Below are 17,517 nucleotides of genomic sequence, written 5' to 3'. Positions count from 1 at the left end.
AATGTGAGTGGCACTAGGAGAAATGGAGCGACTAGGAGCCTGGGAGTGGCTCTGGGAGCACTGAGGAGAGCCAGGGAGCCACCATGAGGGCAGTGGGTCGGCACTGGGAACACTGGGGCGAGCCAGGGAGCCATAGTGGGAGAACTGGGGTGGCATTGAGACCAGTGGGAGGAGACAGGAGGCCACACTGGGAGCACTGGTCCAGCACTGGGAGAACTGAGGCAGTGCTGTGAGCCTCACTGGGAGCAGTGAAGTTGCCCTGGGAGGACTGGGAGAGAAGCCAAGGAGCACTGGGGCAGCACTGTCTGCTGTACTGGTAGCACTGCGGTGGAACTGGGAGGACTGAGGGGACTCAAGAAGCCCTACTGGGAGATATGGGGCAGCACTGGGAGACCTGGGGGAGCCAAGGAGTGGCACTGGCTGCACTGAGGTGGCACTGGGAGCACTGGGCTAAGCCAGGGAGCCGAACTGGCAGCACTAGGGCAGAACCAGGAAGACTAGGGGGAGGCAGGGAGCCACACTGGTAGTACTGGGGTGGCACTAGGAGCACTGGGGTGGCACTGGGAGCTGTACTGGGTTCACTGGGGGGTGAGGCTAGGACCACGAGGGGGGAGCTAGGTGGCTGCATAGGGAGTGGACTGGGTGCACTGGGGCCACACTGAGAGCACTGGAGGGAGCCAGGGAGGTGCACTGGGAGCACTGGGGCAGTACTGGGAGGACTAGGGACACCAAGGGAATTGCACTGGAACCACTGGGGCAGCACTGTGATCTGCACTGGGAGCACTGGGGCAGAACTGAGAGCACTGGTGTGAGACAGGGAGCCACACTGGGAGCACTGGGGCAGATCTAGGAGAAGTGGTAGGACCAGGGAGCCACACTGGGAGTACTGAGGAAGCACTGGGAGCACTATGGCTGCACTGGGAGCTCTGGGGTGGCACTGGGAGCTGTACTGGGAGTACTGGGGAGATATTGGGAGAACTGGGGGGAGCCAGTAATTGGCAAAGAGAGCACTGGGAGGAATGGTGTGGCACTGGGAGCACTGGAAGAAGCCGGGAAGCCGCACTGGGAGCACTGGGGCTGAACTGCAAGCACTGGGAGAAATCAAGGAGTTGCACTGGGAGCATTGGTTTGGTACTGGGAGATGTACTGGGAGCACTTGGCTAAGCTAGGGACGGGCACTGGGACCATGGTGGCTGCACTGGGGGAGCATTGGCATCACTGGGAGCACTAGGAGGAGCCAAGGAGCTGCACTGGGAGCACTGGTGCAGCACTGAGAGCACCGCAGGGAGTCAGGGACCTGCTCTGGGAGTACTGGGGCAGCACTGGGAGAACTGGGGCAGCACTGTGATCCTCACTGGCAGCACTGGAGTGTCACTGGGAGGACAGAGGGAACCAAAGGAGCCCCCCTACGTAAGTAGGATTTCAACGATGGACTTCAGGAGAGCTCACTTTGGCCTCTGCAAAGACCTGCTTGGGAGAATCCCATGGGTTAGGGCTCTAGATGGAAAGGGGGCCCAAGAGAGCTGGTCAGTATTCAAGCACCACTTCCTCCGAGCTCAAGATTGGTGCATCCTAAAGAGTAGGAAATCAAGCAAAGGAGACAGGAGACCTGCAGGGATGAGCAAGGAGCTGCTGGAAAAACTCAGAGGGAAGAAGGAAGTTTACAGACTGTGGAACAAGGAACTGGCCGCTTGGGAGGAATATAGGAAGGTTGTCAGAGCATGCAGGGGTGCAACGAGGAAGGCTAAGGCCCACTTGGAATTAAGCCTGGTAAGGGATGTCAAGGACAACAAGAACTGCTTCTTCAAGTGCATCAGCAGCAAAAGGAGGGCTAGGGAAAATGTGGGCCCACTGCTGAATGAGGAATCCCAGACCCTGGAGGTAGGAGAGGAAGTCTAGAGAAAGGAAGACCTTCCCTTGGCTAAGGAGGATCAGGTTAGAGAACATCTAGGCAAACTCAACACCCACAAATCCATGGGCCCTGATGGGATGCACCCACGAGTGCTCAGGGAGCTGGCAAATGCTATTGCGAAGCCACTCTCCATCATCTTGAAAGGCCATGGAGAACAGGAGAGGTGCCTGAGGACTGGAGGAAAGCAATGCACAAGCAAAGCAATGCAGAGTGAGCAATGCACGATTGGGTCACAAAGGAGATGGAATATTCTACACTGCTGGAAAGTGTGTAAACTCTTCTGGCAAGATCTGTCTTTGCACTTGGTCATATGGGTTCTGTGTCATGTGAACTCTGGGTCATGCACCTTGGAAAAGAACCCGAGGCCTGACAATCATCTGAACTCATGCAATCTCATGATACAAAGCCAGGAAAAATGTCAGGAATGAGATTCCTGTCATGTCATAGAATCATAAATTGGTTTGGGTTGGAAGGAACCTTAAAGATAGAATCATAGAATTGTTTTGCTTGGAAAAGACCTTTAAGATCATCAGGTGCAACTGTTAACCCAGCACTGCCAAGTCCAACCACTAAACCGTGTCCCTAAGCACCACATCTAGGCATCTTTTGAATACCTCCAGGGATGGTGACTCAACCACTTCCCTGGGCAGCCTGGCCCATTGCTTGACAACCCTGTTGGTGAAGAAATTGTTCCTTATATCCAATCTAAACCTCTCCTGGTGAAACTTAAGGCCATTTCCTCTTGTCCTAGCGCTTGTTATGTGGAAGAAAAGACCAACACCCACCTGACTACAACCTCCTTTCAGGTAGTTGTAGAGAGCGATAAGGTGTTCCCTCAGCCTCCTTTTCTCCAGGCTAAACAACCCCAGTTCCCTCAGCCACTCCTCATCAGGCTTGATCTCTAGACCCTTCACCAGCTTTGTTGCCTTTCTTTGGACACGCTCCAGCACCTCAATGTGCTTCTTGTAGTGAGAGGCCCAAAACTGACCACAGTATTCGAGGTGGGGCCTCACCAGAGCCGAGTACAGGGGCACAATCCCTTCCCTGCTCCTGCTGGCCACACTATTTCTGACACAAGCCAGGATGCTCTTGGCCTTCTTGGCCACCTGGGCACACTGCTGGCTCATATTCAGCCAGATGTCCACCAACACCGCCAAGTCCTTTTCTGTCGAGCAGCTTTCCAGCCCCTCTTCCCCAAGCCTCTAGTGTTGCCTGGGGTTGTTGTGACCAAAGTGCAGGACCCAGCACTGAGCCTTGTTAAACCTCATACAGTTGGCCTCAGCCCATTGATCCAGGTCCCTCTGTAGAGCCTTCCTGCCCTCAAGCAGATCAACACTCCTGCACAGCTTGGTGTCATCTGCAAACGTACTGAGGGCACAACCAATCCCCTCGTCCAGATCATTGGTAAAGATATTAAAGAGAGGTGGCCCCAGTACTGAGCCCTGGGGAACACCACTTGTGACAGGCCACCACCTAGAATTAACTCCATTCACCACAACTCTTTGGGGCTGGCCACCCAGCCGGTTTTTAATCCAGCAAAGCACATGTCCATCGAAGCCATGAGCAGCCAGTTTCTCCAGGACAATGCTCTGGGAAACGGTGTCAAAGGCTTTACTAAAGTCTAGGTAGACAACATCCACAGTCTTTCCCTCATCCACTAAGTGGGTCACCTTGTCATACAAGGAGATGAGGTTACTCAAGAAGGACCTGTATGTGCTATGGGAGGGCACTCAAGATGATTTCATCCATAAATATAACAGGGATAAAAGGAGCCTTTGCATATAAGCCTTTGTCTGGTCAATATGCTGGTCTGGACATGCCCTGCGCCTGAACTCAGCCATCTGATGTGTCTCCTCGTTCAGCTCCATTTCTAACTCTGTTCCTGGCTGGGAGTGCTCTCTATGCTGTGTGCGTGCATGTGCAAGGAGCAGCTCTACGTGCCAGCAAGGGGAGTCAGACCAGCTGTCACAGAGGCCCACATGTCTGTGCTGCCGGCTGTGGAGCGAGTGAGGTTACACGTGTCAGTGTGCAATTGGTGGTGAAGATCAAGCTGGAGTCGCTGGTAAAGGTGATGTGACCTGGGACACAAGGTTGTGTGAGCAACTCCGATGGCGAGACCATGGAGAGGCTGGTTCTGGAGGAGCAGGGGAGTTCAGTGCCAGCTGCTGTAGAGTCTGTGAGTTGACTGAGAGACCTGATTGTGAGTGTGTGTGGGGTGTACGTGTGCACGTGCACATATGCTTGTATTTGGGGGGGGTAGATGGGGGAGCATGGAGCTGCAGGAGTCTCACCTCTGTCAGGCTGCTGGATTTGGCTTCTGGAGGGATCCATGTTGTCTGTGTGTCTACATAGCTATACATTTTCCACTAATATCACCATGCGTCAAACAGCCCCACCCTCATTTATCCTTTCTCTGCTGACCCTGGTTTGGCTTGCTTTGTACCCTCCTTTGCTGTTTTGCAGACTCTGCTCATGGCAATTCCTACCTGGGTCTGTTGAGATCTGCAACTCCTCATGCTGTTCTCTTGTGAGACTACACCACCATCAGGGTGAGCCACCCGCACACAAACATTAACCACTGACCAAATGGAGCTTCAGTCCAGAGGGACCTGGAGGAACTCGGGGATTTGGCCAAAAGAAACCTCGTGACGTTGACAAGGAGAATTGGCCAGTCTGGCCTCAGGGAGAAGAACCAACCTGTCCATCAGGGCCAGCTGGGACCTGCTGTGCTGAGGAGTGGCTCTGAGGAGAAGGGCCTGGCAACTGCGAGGGACACCATACGAGCCAGGGGTTTCTGCTCCCTGTGAAGAAGGCCACTTGCATACGGTGCTGCGTTAGGATGAGCATGGTCACCCAGAGCAGGGGAGTTCTTATGGCCCTTGACACCGCACTGGTAGGGACCCCCACACATGGCTTTGTCCCAGTTCTCGGCTCCCTCTTTTGCTGGAGCTGGGAGGAGCTGGAGAGTGGCCAGAGGAGATGTGGCCAGGTGGAGTTTGGGGCCTGAAGCAGATGGGCTGTGTGGAGGGGCTGGGAGACCTGGGCTTCTTTGGGCCCTTTGCCCAGTGGTGGAGAGGCTGAGGGCAGTCTAGGAGTAGCCTGAGACTGCTTGAAAGGTGGTTTCCGAGATGGTGGAGCTTTTCTGAAAACTGGGAAACATCATGAGAAAGAAAAGATGGCACCAGGTGCGGGTTGGGAGGTTGAGATGGGACACGAGGAGAAAGAAATGTCCCTGCAAGGGCAGTTCTGTGGTACAAGAGGCCACCCAGCAAGAGTCTGGATTAGCCAGAGCTTTGCATTTCAATGAAGAGTCTGTGAGGATGGAGAGATACCAGTAAGGGTAGGAAGACGCTCAGGTGAGACCCAAGTTGGTAAGCAGGCTGGGTGTCAAGAGCCTGCAGGGAAAGAGGTGGAGGTGTGGGACACCGTAGGACATCCTGTGCTGGAGGCATCTGGGGGCAGTGGCAAGGCTGAAAGCCCCCAGCACAGCCAAGGTCGTGGTCTGCTGGGCTGTGGCTGTTCTCTCTGCAGGTGATGCCTGTGAGGAGACATCTTACCATTAGAGCACCAGGACTTCATCACCCCCTTGTCACAACCTGTGAGCCTGAGAAAGATTGTGTGGTAGTCCTGCTCTAGGCATTGCACAACCCCACATCCCACTGGCCCAGGAAGAGCCCTGAGACATGTGTGAGGGACAGGGTCTCCCCTCCCAGGGGCTGGGGGTCACAGCTTGGCCCTTTAACTTGAAATACACCCAGGTTTCCTCATCATCAGAGCCACCTTGCCATTGCCTTTGCCTCCCTGTCCTCACTGCCTCCACTTTCCTGCTCTAACCAGCCCCAGAGTTGCTTTGTCAGTCATGGCCCTCAGGGGGACCCACTAATGCTCCAAGAAACTGTGGAGTTTGCATCGGACTTTCACTTCTTGAAAGGTTTCATCAGCTTCCTCTCAGGGTCTGAGCTTCATGGACTCATCCCCAAACCCACCAGAGGGGTCATTAACATGCTACCTTGGACTGATCCTCTGCTGCTGCTCTCCTGGGACAAAGGGAGCTCCTGGCAAGTGGGCTGTGCTGCAGAGAGACAGCTCTGCCCAGGAGCAGCTCCTCTGCAGAGCCCAGCAGGGCTGAGGGCTCTGCCTGCAGGCACCGAGGGGAGAACAGCGAGGCAGAGAGAGCTGAAAGGCAGTTGGAAATGGGAGGATGGCTGAGAGCTCACGGAAGGAGAACTCTTCAGAGCCCTTGACACGGTGAGTCTCTGGGTGCAGGGCAGTGCCGATGGGGTTCCTGGAGGCATCTCCTCAAGCTGGCAGAGCCCACAGCTGATGGGATATGCCAGGTGGACTCCCTGTGCAGAGGCAAGTTTGACTGGCTGTGAATGCAGGTGTGCAGCCAGGGGTGCCCAGTTGTGTCCTTCAGAGCAGGGTCCCTGCAGCCCAGGGGCTGTGTGCCGGGGCAGGGACTCTGCTGCCTGCCAGGGTCAGCACTCAGCCTGCCCGGGGAGCTCCCCAGGGCACTGCAGGGAGAAGCTGTGGGTGGGAGGAGCAACCCCCTGGAAGGGCAGGGCAGGGTCCTTCTGCTCTTGAGAGGGTGCTGTGTGGGTCAGGGCTGTTCACAGCTCCAGATCACCCCTGGGACATTTCCCAGGGTACTCTTCAAGGAGCATTGAGATCCCCTTGGGCAGTGCCCTGCTGCCAGGAGGGGTCTGCAGGGCAGAGCTGAGCACACAGAGGGTGGGATGGGCTCTGTGAGCAGGGACAGGGAGGAGAGGTGTGGACAGAGCAACAGCTCCTGGCAGGGACAGCTCCAGGCAGCAGAGACATGGGCAGGCAGTGGGAGGAAACTGCAGACAAGCCCTGGGCTAGGCTGCCTTCAGCCTGCTCTCTTTTGGTCCCTCCCTCTCGATGTCTGCTGGGCGTTGTCTGCTGAGCAATGAGCTGACTCTGCCTTTAGGACATCCCATCTTCAGGACATCTGACTGTCTGTTTTGCCTGTGCTGCTGGGCTTGGGAGCTGCCCCAGAAGAGCATGGCTGTGCTGTAGGATCCCAGGGAGTGCTGAGCTTTCCTTTGGAGGTCAGTTCTCTCCTCTCAGATTGCTTTGCTTCTCTCTGAGTGGGGCTGTGTCCTTCTCTCTCAATCACAACCACAATTCTGGGATGGGAAAAAGAACATTTTGCAGATCTGCTCTTTGAAACAGGACTCCTCTGCTCTCCTTAGAGTCTTTTTTTGTTCTATTTTTTAGAGAGTAATTTATGTTTGTCGTCACCTTCAAGGCAATAGAATCAAAAGTGCAGGGTATTTCACTAGGAGTCTAATGGACAGTGCAGCTCTCGTGACTCTGCACTAAGCTACAAAGAGCTGAGTCTTTTTGCCTGTCCTGTTTCAAGTTTCTTACTGTTTTCCATCATAAAATGAATATTTCTATTCCTCAAAAGAAAACTCGCCAGATATGATGGTGGAAAATAAAAACCACAGAAAAAATTCTTCTAAGGACATGCAAACCTTCTCTTCTGTAGCCCGCACTCTTCTGAGGCATGACTTCAGAGATTAACTTTTCCTTTAAAGGTAGATTACATCTGACATCAGTTATCAACATTGGAGGTGTCACAAACCAGCTCCATGTTCCCACGGCAGCTGAGCAAAGCTGACGCCTCCTCCTCAAAACACACTCAGCCAGCACAAACCAGAGAAGGAAATGCATTTCGAATAGGGATTATTTCTCTGAAAAATGGAGTGGCTTTGCTCAGAGGAGTGTGTCCTAATTGTTCCCTCTCCTTTCCTTTTTTCAACCAGACCCCTTGCCCAGAAAGAGCCAATGTCCAACAGCAGCTCCATCACTGAGTTCCTCCTCCTGGCATTCGCAGACACACGGGAGCTGCAGCTCTTGCACTTCTGGCTCTTCCTGGGCATCTACCTGGCTGCTCTCCTGGGCAATGGCCTCATCATCACTGCCATCGCCTGTGACCACCACCTCCACACCCCCATGTACTTCTTCCTCCTCAACCTCTCCCTCCTTGACCTGGGCTCCATCTCCACCACTGTGCCCAAAGCCATGGCCAATTCCCTCTGGGGCACCAGGGCCATCTCCAATGCAGGATGTGCTGCACAGGTCTATTTTTTTTTTCTTCTTTATATCAGCAGAGTTTTCCCTCCTCACAGTCATGGCCTATGACCGCTACGTTGCCATCTGCCAACCCCTGCACTACGGGACCCTGCTGGGCAGCAGAGCTTGTGTCCACATGGCAGCAGCTGCCTGGGGCAGTGGGTTTCTCAATGCTGTGCTGCACACGGCCAATACATTTTCTATACCACTCTGCCAGGGTAATGCCCTGGACCAGTTCTTCTGTGAAGTTCCTCAGATCCTCAAGCTCTCCTGCTCAGATGCCTACCTCAGGGAAGTTGGGCTTCTTATATTAAGCTGTTTTTTATCATTTGGATGTTTTGTTTTCATTGTGGTGTCCTACGTGGAGATCTTCAGGGCCGTGCTGAGGATCCCCTCTGAGCAGAGACGGCACAAAGCCTTTTCCACGTGCCTCCCTCACCTGGCCGTGGTCTCCCTGCTTGTCAGCACTGGCATATTTTCCTACCTGAAGCCCCCCTCCATCTCCTCCCCATCCCTGGATCTGGTAGTCTCAGTTCTGTACTCGGTGGTGCCGCCGGCAGTGAACCCCCTCATCTACAGCATGAGGAACCAGGAGATCAAGGTTGCAGTTTGGAAATTGATGACTAGATGTTTTTTAGAAGTATTATACTGCCCATCTTTTTCTGGATATCACTTGTAACACAACTCATCAGCAGCCTAGCCTGTCTTTTATATGTTTTGCCATTTTCGTTATTGCGGATTTTGTTTTATTTTTTTTTACTTATGGTAATGTTGTCCACAAAGAATTTTCATTATTCATACCAATTCTAATTCATTGTCGACCTGTTTAGTTAGACTCAAAGACAGTGTAAATTAATTTCCACATCCCCTGTGTATTAAAACATTAAAAAAGACCCTGCAGTGACATTTCTGACGGAGATTTTTCCTCCGAGATCTTCTCTGGAGCTGCAGAGGCAGTTCCTGTGTACAGAGTCCCTGCACAGCAGATCTCTGACAGAGCTGGCCTCTGTAACAGCATTTCCACCAGCAAAGGCAATCTCCTCAGGGCACTGCCCAAAGGCTTAACTCTTTTTCCAGTGTTGCTCTCAAGAACATGCCCAAGGAAGAGACGCCAAAGAAAACTGTTGCTTTGCTTGTTTCTCCATGGGCGCAGTGGGATGAGATCAGGGTCCCAGTGGGCTCTTCCAGGGACTGAGGAATGGCTCAGGTGTTCCTTGTGGGTGGACAGCACCCACACAGATGCTGAATGGACTCCAACTAAGCTGCCTGGGGCTCAACAGCCTGTGATAGGGCTGATGGCAGATGAGTGTTTTTCTGGAAGGAATCAGGAGCTGCCAGGAGAGCACAGGGGATCTGCAGGGACAGCACGTGCCAGGAGGTCAGCAGGGAATGGAGCCCACTGAGCACGAGCCTGTGCAAGGTGAAGTGACCCAGAGATCAAGTGCAAAATGTGGGTGTGAACCACCAAGTGAGGGTTCTGCAAGCCCAGGGGACACAGCAGGCACAGGGAAAGAAGCCTGGAGAGTGGTTCGTTTTACCATCAGTGGACTTCCATCGACTGGATCCGGTGCAGCACCCAGACACATCTCATGGCATTGGCAATAAGGCAGGTCACCTCTGAGCAGCCTCCATGGCCACATAAGAGCCTCTGTGGGAGGCAGTCAGTGGCAGTGATGTCCCTGAGCTGGGTCTGCCTCCCAGCCTGACCGCATGTCCCTGGCAGAGTCCCCCTGTGACCCCAGGCCCCACAGCCCACTTGCTCTGCAGAGCAGCTCCACCAGCTCAAGGGCTGTGGAGAGCATGGGCAGGGGGTGTAGGAATGGCTGGCCAGGCCAGCACAGATGTGCCCACCTTGAGGAAAGGCTCTGTACGGACATGGGATATCCTGGTGTTGTCCCAAAAGTGGGATTGTTTACCCCATGTGCAGTACACCAATACACACACACAGAGCAGAGGTATTTTATTTATTTCATGTCTGCACAGAGATGGTTGCAGGGTGGTAATGCCAGAAAGCTAGCACACTGCACACAGAAACTACAACGTATTTATCTTGTTAGAGATTAATAAAAACCTGCCTAAATTTATGCTAATTGTTTTGCAATTACTGCATCATCTACTATTGGGTAAGGATATTTAAAATAACACACATGCTCCTTGAGTGTGTGTGTGGGTAATTTACATAGCCTTGCTGGAAAAGGATCAGATCAGGGAATACTCAGGCAAACCGGACATACATAAGGCCCTGGGCCTTGACAACTCCTGATGACTTCCTTAACGTTCCTGTGCCTGTAAAGGGTTTCCAGCATTAGCTGCTCCATCATCTTCCCAGGAAGGGAGGTGAGTCTGACTGGCCTGTAGTTCCCTGGCTCTTCCTTCTGTTCCTGCTTGAAGACAGGAGTGACATTTGTTTTCCACATCTGTGCTCTGGGCCTCTTTATTTGGCTGGGCTCTGGGTCCCTGCCTATCGACTGAGGTCTGGCGCTTGGCGGGTCATGGTGTTAGGCCATTGTACATCCCATAAAGGTGTGGCCAGCTCAAAGAAAGGGATGCCATGAAGGAAGTGATAGCAGGTGTGGACATTTCTTGATGGCAATGAAATATAGGGTGATCTGTCCAACTCCTCCTACCTTCCTTGCTCCAAGCTCCCTTTAGGTATGTGTCGTGGTTTTACCCCAGCTGGCAGCTGAGCACCACGCAGCCGCTCGTTCACTCCCTCCCCATCGGGATGGGAAAGAGAATTGGAAGAGTTAAAGTGAGAAACCTCGTGGGTTGAGATAAAGACAGTTTAATAGGTAAAGCAAAAGCCGCGCGCACAAGCAAAGCAAAGCAAGGAATTCATTCACCACTTCCCATGGGCAGGCAGGTGTTCAGCCATCTCCAGGAAAGCAGGGCTCCGTCATGCGTAACGGTTACTTGGGAAGACAAACGCCATTGCTCCGAACGCCGCCGCCCCCCCGCCCCCCTCCTCCAAGCTCCTTATAAACTGAGCATGATGTCATATAGTATGGAATATCCCTTTGGTCAGTTTGGGTCACCTGTCCTGTCTGTGTCTCCTCCCAACTTCTTGTCCACCCCCAGCCATCCCGCTGGCAGGGCAGTGCAAGAAGCAGAAAAGGCCTTGGCCCTGTGTAAACACTGCTCAACAATAAGTCCATAGAACAAAAACATCTCTATATTATCAATGCTGTCTCCAGCACAAATCCAAAACGTATCCCCACACTAGCTACTCTGAAGAAAATCAATCCTCTCAGCTGAAACCAGGACATTATGAAATGTAGATGTATCATGTGACGATACAAATGTGTCACCAGAACACAGTTTTCCCATTCAAAGTGTTGGCAGAAAATGGCTGTATAAGTCTCTCTTTCCATAGAGGGAGAGAAAGTGTCATCATCTTGCTGGTCCGTGTCCATGTCCTATGAAAAAATTCATGAGAATTTACAGAATATATATTCAAATTCCATCAGGATCAATATGAACGGAGGATTTATGATATCATGTAATATGTAAGCAGAAAAATTAAGAACCGTTGGAAAAATAAAGAATCCTTCCTTACTGTTTAGTATTGAACTCTTTTGACTTTGACTAGACTCCTGAAATCTCTCTAATTAGCCACATAAGAACTGAAGACCTAAAGGAAAATTATGCACAGAGCGCTGGCTCATTAGGGAGTTTTGCATGTTAATTAGCCCTCTGGTGCCATCTTCCTGAACTGCAGGTCCGGAAATATTGAACAAGTGTCTAAAGAAGTAAAAGTCAGCAGCAAACCTCCAAGTTTCTGAGAGTTTTAGTGGGCCCCAGGGAAGGCGATTACTCAAGAGATCATGGAGGGAATGACCAGACAAAGAGATTTACAAAGGCATGTAGTGGTAGGCCACGAGGTAATGGCTGTGAGCTGAAGGAGGGTATTTTTAGATTAGATATTAGGAAAAAATTCTTCCCTGTGCGGGTGGTGAGGCACTGAGAAGTTGGTTGTGGAGGCCTCATTCCTGGAAGTGTTCAAGGCCAGGTTGGATGGGGCTTTGGGTAACCTGGTCTAGTGGAGAGTGTCAATGCCCATGGCAGGGAAGTTGGAACTAGATGATCTTTGAGGTCCCTTCCAACCCAAACCATTCTGTGATTCTGTGGTTGTCCCTGGGAGCTGGTACAACAGAAAGTCAGAGGCACTGGTCACGTGTGGAAAATGAAATGTGGAGGTGGCTATGAAAGCCACCTAAATGTGTTTCACCAAGCAGGATGGCCAAGCCCTGACCCCCATTCCCTGAGGAGGGGACCCTGTCCCTCATGAGATGCTTACAGCTCTTCCTGGGAGCAGTGTGATGGGGGGGTGCATGATGCCAAGTGCAGGTCAGCGGTAGGACACCTCCCAGGCTCTATGAGGAGTGGATGATGAGACAACAAGGCCCTGGGACTGTAAGGGACTGGTGCCTTCTCATGGGACTCAGTGGAAGAGACAGCAGCCACTGTGGAGAGGACAAGGACTTCTGTCCTGGTGTTGGACGAGGGCCCAGCTGCACCAAGGCCGTCAGCTGTTTGCACCACAGATGGTCCTACACTGTCCTGTGCCTGTTCCAGTTTCCCTGAGGACTTTAGCTACCTCCTCCTGCTTCCTCATCTCACTCTGACCTTGGGATCTCCCAAGCTTTACTGATGCCGGTGAAAGGCAAGATGCTAACTGCGGTACAACTTGCTTAGAAGAATGAACACTAATTGAGACTATGAGCTTTTACCTCAGGGTCCACGCGACCCGAAGACCCAAGCTAAGCCAGCTCTTACCAGCTGAGAACATCCCATGTCAATGATAAACCCATGGAAGATTTACCTGTCAAAAAAACGGGCATATAACCACGGCCAGAACAGCAACCGACCAACACCCAGGATAATCCCCCCACCTGAGCTGGACAACGCTTTAGAACAAAGAGAATTAACATACCTCTGACCGTTTGTCTGTACCACCTGCACGGGACAAGGATGTAGTAAGTGATGAGCCCATCCCTTAACGGGAGTGATTGCATTGGTCTACACAACTGTGCTGTAACAGATACAAACCCTGCTTTCCTCTGTACTGGGGTCCTCCAGGCATTAGGCTGAGGCATGGCTGCATGCCCCTCCCCACCAGGAACACAGAGGGCTCTCTGCAGCTGTCTGCAGACAGCCACCCAGCAGCGTTTTCATGGCCTTAGCACTGAGGGGTCTTCTCCATGGGGCTGCTGGAGCACACCGGGATGCCATGGGAGAGCTGTGCCCTGCGGGAGGGCAGCCTGCAGCACAGCAAGACCCCTCAGGGAAAGAGTCACATGTCCTAAAGATGGGGTGACCAAAAGGACAGTTGGCTGTCTCCAAGTCCTGCAGAATGCATTGCCCAGAGCTTCCAATCCAGGTGGGAACAAAGGCAGCATGGACAGGAGGGGAAACATGGATAAATGCCCCACTGCTCCTGTCAACAGAGGCAGGATAGACAAATGGATATTCGGGAGTTTCTCCTCATTAGGGACCCTGCAGGAGAAGGAGTGACAGCCTGAACTCCCATGGCCTTGGGGCCATAGGCTGTGCTCCATGGGAGAGGAGACCTGATGGGTGGTGGTGTGTGCTCCGGGGGAGGTTTCTGCACTGCAGGGGATGGCAGGGAGGTAGCCAATTCCCCCTCCCACAGTGTTTCTGAGAGTAGCTGCCTCTCCCTCCCTGCCCATGTCTCTGCTGCCTGGAGCTGTCCCTGCCAGGAGCTGTTGCTCTGTCCACACCTCTCCTCCCTGTCCCTGCTCACAGAGCCCATCCCACCCTCTGTGTGCTCAGCTCTGCCCTGCAGACCCCTCCTGGCAGCAGGGCACTGCCCAGGGGCACCTCTGTGTGTGCAGAAGCTAAGGAGCCGCTCAGACAAATCCCATTGATACCACCAAGGTGATGCTGTCGTGCTGTCTTTAGGCTGAGAAGTGCCTTAGGGGACTCTATGAGGTTCCTTGCAGATCTGCCCATCTCTCAGTACAGTGCTCCTGGAGCCTCAGTGTCTAGTTCAAACTCCACAGCTCCATTACTCTTCCCTGACCCCCCTCCTCTCTCCCAGTGCAGAACATGAACTGGACATGAACTGAGGGCCAGGGAAGCAACTTTGGTCTCAAAGAGCAGCTTCATGGACCTTCCTATGGCAAAGCCTTCTCTGGGAATAGTCCCATGGTGAGTTAGATCTTGGATCTCTTAGTGTAACCCTAAAAGTGTCTCAGAGTGTTGTCCACACCTGACAGATCCACTTCCATTCCACCCAAACAAATAGAATAAACCTTAATGCCATGACTCAGGAATGCACAAACTGAAGATGGACACCCTTGCTTGGACTGTCACCTCTGAAAGATCCTCTCCAGAAATGTCCTGGGAGTGATGTGGAGCTGTGAGCAGCCCTCACCCATGCAGCACACACTCAACAGCAGAAGGACCCTGCCTGGCTTGAGGTGACTCCTTCCATCCTGATCTTCCCCCCGCAGCACTGTGGGGAGCTCCCCGGGCAGGCTGAGTGCTGACCCTGGCAGGCGGCAGAGTCCCTGCCCCGGCACACAGCCCCTGGGCTACAGGGACCCTGCTCTGAAGGACACAACTGGGCACCCCTGGCTGCACACCCACCCTCACACCCTGCAGTCATCCCTGGGAGAAGGCAGCTGTCATGCTCTGTCCCTCTGAAGGTGCAGCAGGCAATCCCTGATGTGGAGCACATCCTTCTCCTCTGTACTAGGGCATCTGTGAGAGGCCTCCTGAAAGTTCCTACAGGCTATGGGATGAACCAGGTCTAGGAGACCCCTGAAGAATACTCATTGTTATTGCCCTGCAGCTCAGAGACTTTCCATATAGAAGGCTGTGAAGATGTCTCTTCCAGTGAACTCTCAGCTCTGCTCCCAACCCAGACTGCCTTTAAGCTCTCTCTGCCTCACTCCTCGCCCCTCGGTGCTTACAGGCAGTGCTGTCAGCCCTGCTGCGCCTTGAAGAAAAGCTGCTCCTGGGCAGAGATGTCTCTCTGCCAATGTCTCCGGTTGACGTGATCTCCCTCCATCCCAGGAGCCCAGCCCAGCTCAGCAGCAGAGGACCAGCCCAAGGCAGCACTTTCTCTGCCCCCTCTGGGCTCCCTCCAGGTGTCCCTGGGGCTCCAGGGGAACCTGCTGTGAAACAGGCTGAAGGAATCACTGCTGTTCCCTCCCTCAGCTGGGGAGAGACACTTCTTTCCAGCACTGTCAATTTCCTGCTCAGAGATAGAGTTGCATCTAAACATCACCTTTCCTTGTCCCATCTTTAGGCAGAATACCCAGACAGTGAAAGTGAGGGATCTCCTTCGCCACTGCGGAGGGAAGGGATTCAGATGAGGCAATCGAGGCATCTTATTCTGGGTCTGTAGTCCTGGGCTACAAGGGGTCTCAGCTCCCTTCCATGACTGCCACAAACCCACAGGAGATGGGATTCCTCTTGCCTCTCTTCAGGTGTGCAAAAAAGGACATTTGCACGTGAGCGCTTTGTCTCAGCTCCCCTGCTAATTAATGGAGTCGGAGGGCAGGAGTGAGTTCTTCAGAGGCAAATACCTGGTGACATTTGAGGTGCCAGAGCTGGCCCAGGGTATGTGCAGGAAACTGCAGGCTCCCGTGGAGCAGTTCTTATGGACAGGACAGTGTATGGGGCTTCATCTTGGAGGCTGTTGGGAAATCCCTTTGGCAAACTGAAATGGCAGGAGATGGCCACATTTAGGGCAATGAAACTTGTCCCTGCTCAGTGTGGGCAGGGCAGCCTATAGAGGTGTTCTTCTGTCCCGGTGGAGTTGTTTTGCACAGGGAGAGCCAAGTTGCTCTCTTTCTCTTCTCCATCCCCTCCATTTATTAGATCACCTTCGACTATAGTGTCTCGTGGTCTCCTGGCAGGGCTGCGCAGCCCAGGCCTTCTTCCTTCTGGGTTTGGTGACAGCAGGCTTTGCTCACTCTGTGGGCACCTCGTGTCATCTTTATCATCATCTACATCTCATATCATCTTTTACATTGCCATCTGCAATCCGTTCTGAGCACATCTCTGCCATAAAGCAAGGTCTTTACGTAAATGGGGTCATGGGACTCAGTTCCAGTTTTCTTTGTGACAAGTCTGAGGGTGGCCCCAGTGTCACAGCTGGGGTGCTGCAGCCCAAAGGTGCACCAATGCCCTCAGTGTGGGGCACAGACAGGAGGAGCTGGAGCCCTGCATGCCATCACAGAAGTGCCACATGTGACGGAATAACTGCCGAGGTGTGATGGGACAGCTTGCACAGCTTGGGGGATGTGCAGGATGGACACAGGCTCTTCAGGAGACGCTTGTCATCTGTTTGATGGAGCAGCTGGGAAGTATGGACCTCACTATGGAATGGACAACAGGGTAGTAACAACTGCAGGATTTTGTGGGCAAGAGCACTGAAGGGCAGAGCACAAGTACTGGGCGCTGAGCAGAGCTCAGTACCACTGGTCTCTAAGGATGGCCTCCTGCAATGGCCCATATGGATATTCAGTTGACTCTCTCAAGGGAACTCAATGGCACCAAGATGAGCTGTTACTACCGAAGTTAGAGTTAAAGAAGAAACAAAGACAGTGTGGGGCCACTGCAGGACTTAGCAAGAGCAGGTGTAAATAGGTCTGAGATGCTGTATGTTTCCTTTGGCTCAGTCTTCATCAGCAAGGTCTCCCAGGCCCTTGCACCTTGAGGCAGAACCCATGGAGAACAGCTGTCAGGGGGTGGGGGTGAAATCTGGGGTCACTTGATCAAACTCAACCCTTGCCAGTCCATGAGATGGGAGGGACTTCACCCAAGGATGCTGAGAGAGCAGGCCAAAGTCACGGGGACACTGCCTCATGTCATATTGGACAGGTGATCAATTTAGCAGAAGCCACTCAGCTGGTACACACCGGAGGATCTGCTAACCTTCCTGGTCCTGCCCAAACAAAGCCTGCGCATACTGTGGGACAAGGTAAGGTCCCCATAGCGCACACAGGGAGTTGGCTGGGGAAGGCAGTGTGGGCTGCTCCTCCCCTGGGAACAAGCAAGCCCATCTGTGAGATTGTCTTGGCTGAAGGACCTGTCTGTACTTGGTGGGTAATGTGGAAGGATGGGAGGTCTGATGTGTACCTCAAGGAGATCTAACCTTGGGGGAAAATACTCCATGATGTGAGTTGCATGTGCTAGGAAGCAAGGCAGCAGGAACCACTTGAACCAACAGCGGGCAATCCTCACAAGGAACGGGGCGAATACTTCACCTGTCTTGAGTGATCACCTTGGCAGACGGGACCCAAGTCATTGACACGTGTGGGGGTGGAGGGAGTGGGCCTGGAATGAGTGAATAATATCAGTGTACGTCAAGGAACAGGGCGTAGTGGTTAATGAGGATGTGTAAACCTGACTTTTGGAAGTAAAGATGGTTTAAGTATGTAGTACAAGTTGTAAGTGTTGGTAAGAGGGGATTGTGGGAACGAGAAAGAGAGAGAACGAAAAGGCTTGAGTAGGGTGTAGAAATGCAA

At 52.8% G+C, this 17,517-nt stretch overlaps 2 pseudogenes; both read left to right on the top strand.

Moving 5' to 3' along the window:
- LOC142598829 (scavenger receptor cysteine-rich type 1 protein M130-like) overlaps positions 1–17,517 on the top strand; it is a 351,168-nt pseudogene that overhangs the window by 91,188 nt on the left and 242,463 nt on the right.
- Positions 7,727–8,693, top strand: LOC142598841 (olfactory receptor 14C36-like; annotated as a pseudogene).

Source organism: Balearica regulorum, chromosome 31, assembly GCF_011004875.1.
Source record: "Balearica regulorum gibbericeps isolate bBalReg1 chromosome 31, bBalReg1.pri, whole genome shotgun sequence".
NCBI classification, from domain to species: domain Eukaryota; kingdom Metazoa; phylum Chordata; class Aves; order Gruiformes; family Gruidae; genus Balearica; species Balearica regulorum.
Note: the sequence above shows the minus strand (reverse complement) of the source record. Positions and strands in the feature narration are given on the sequence as shown.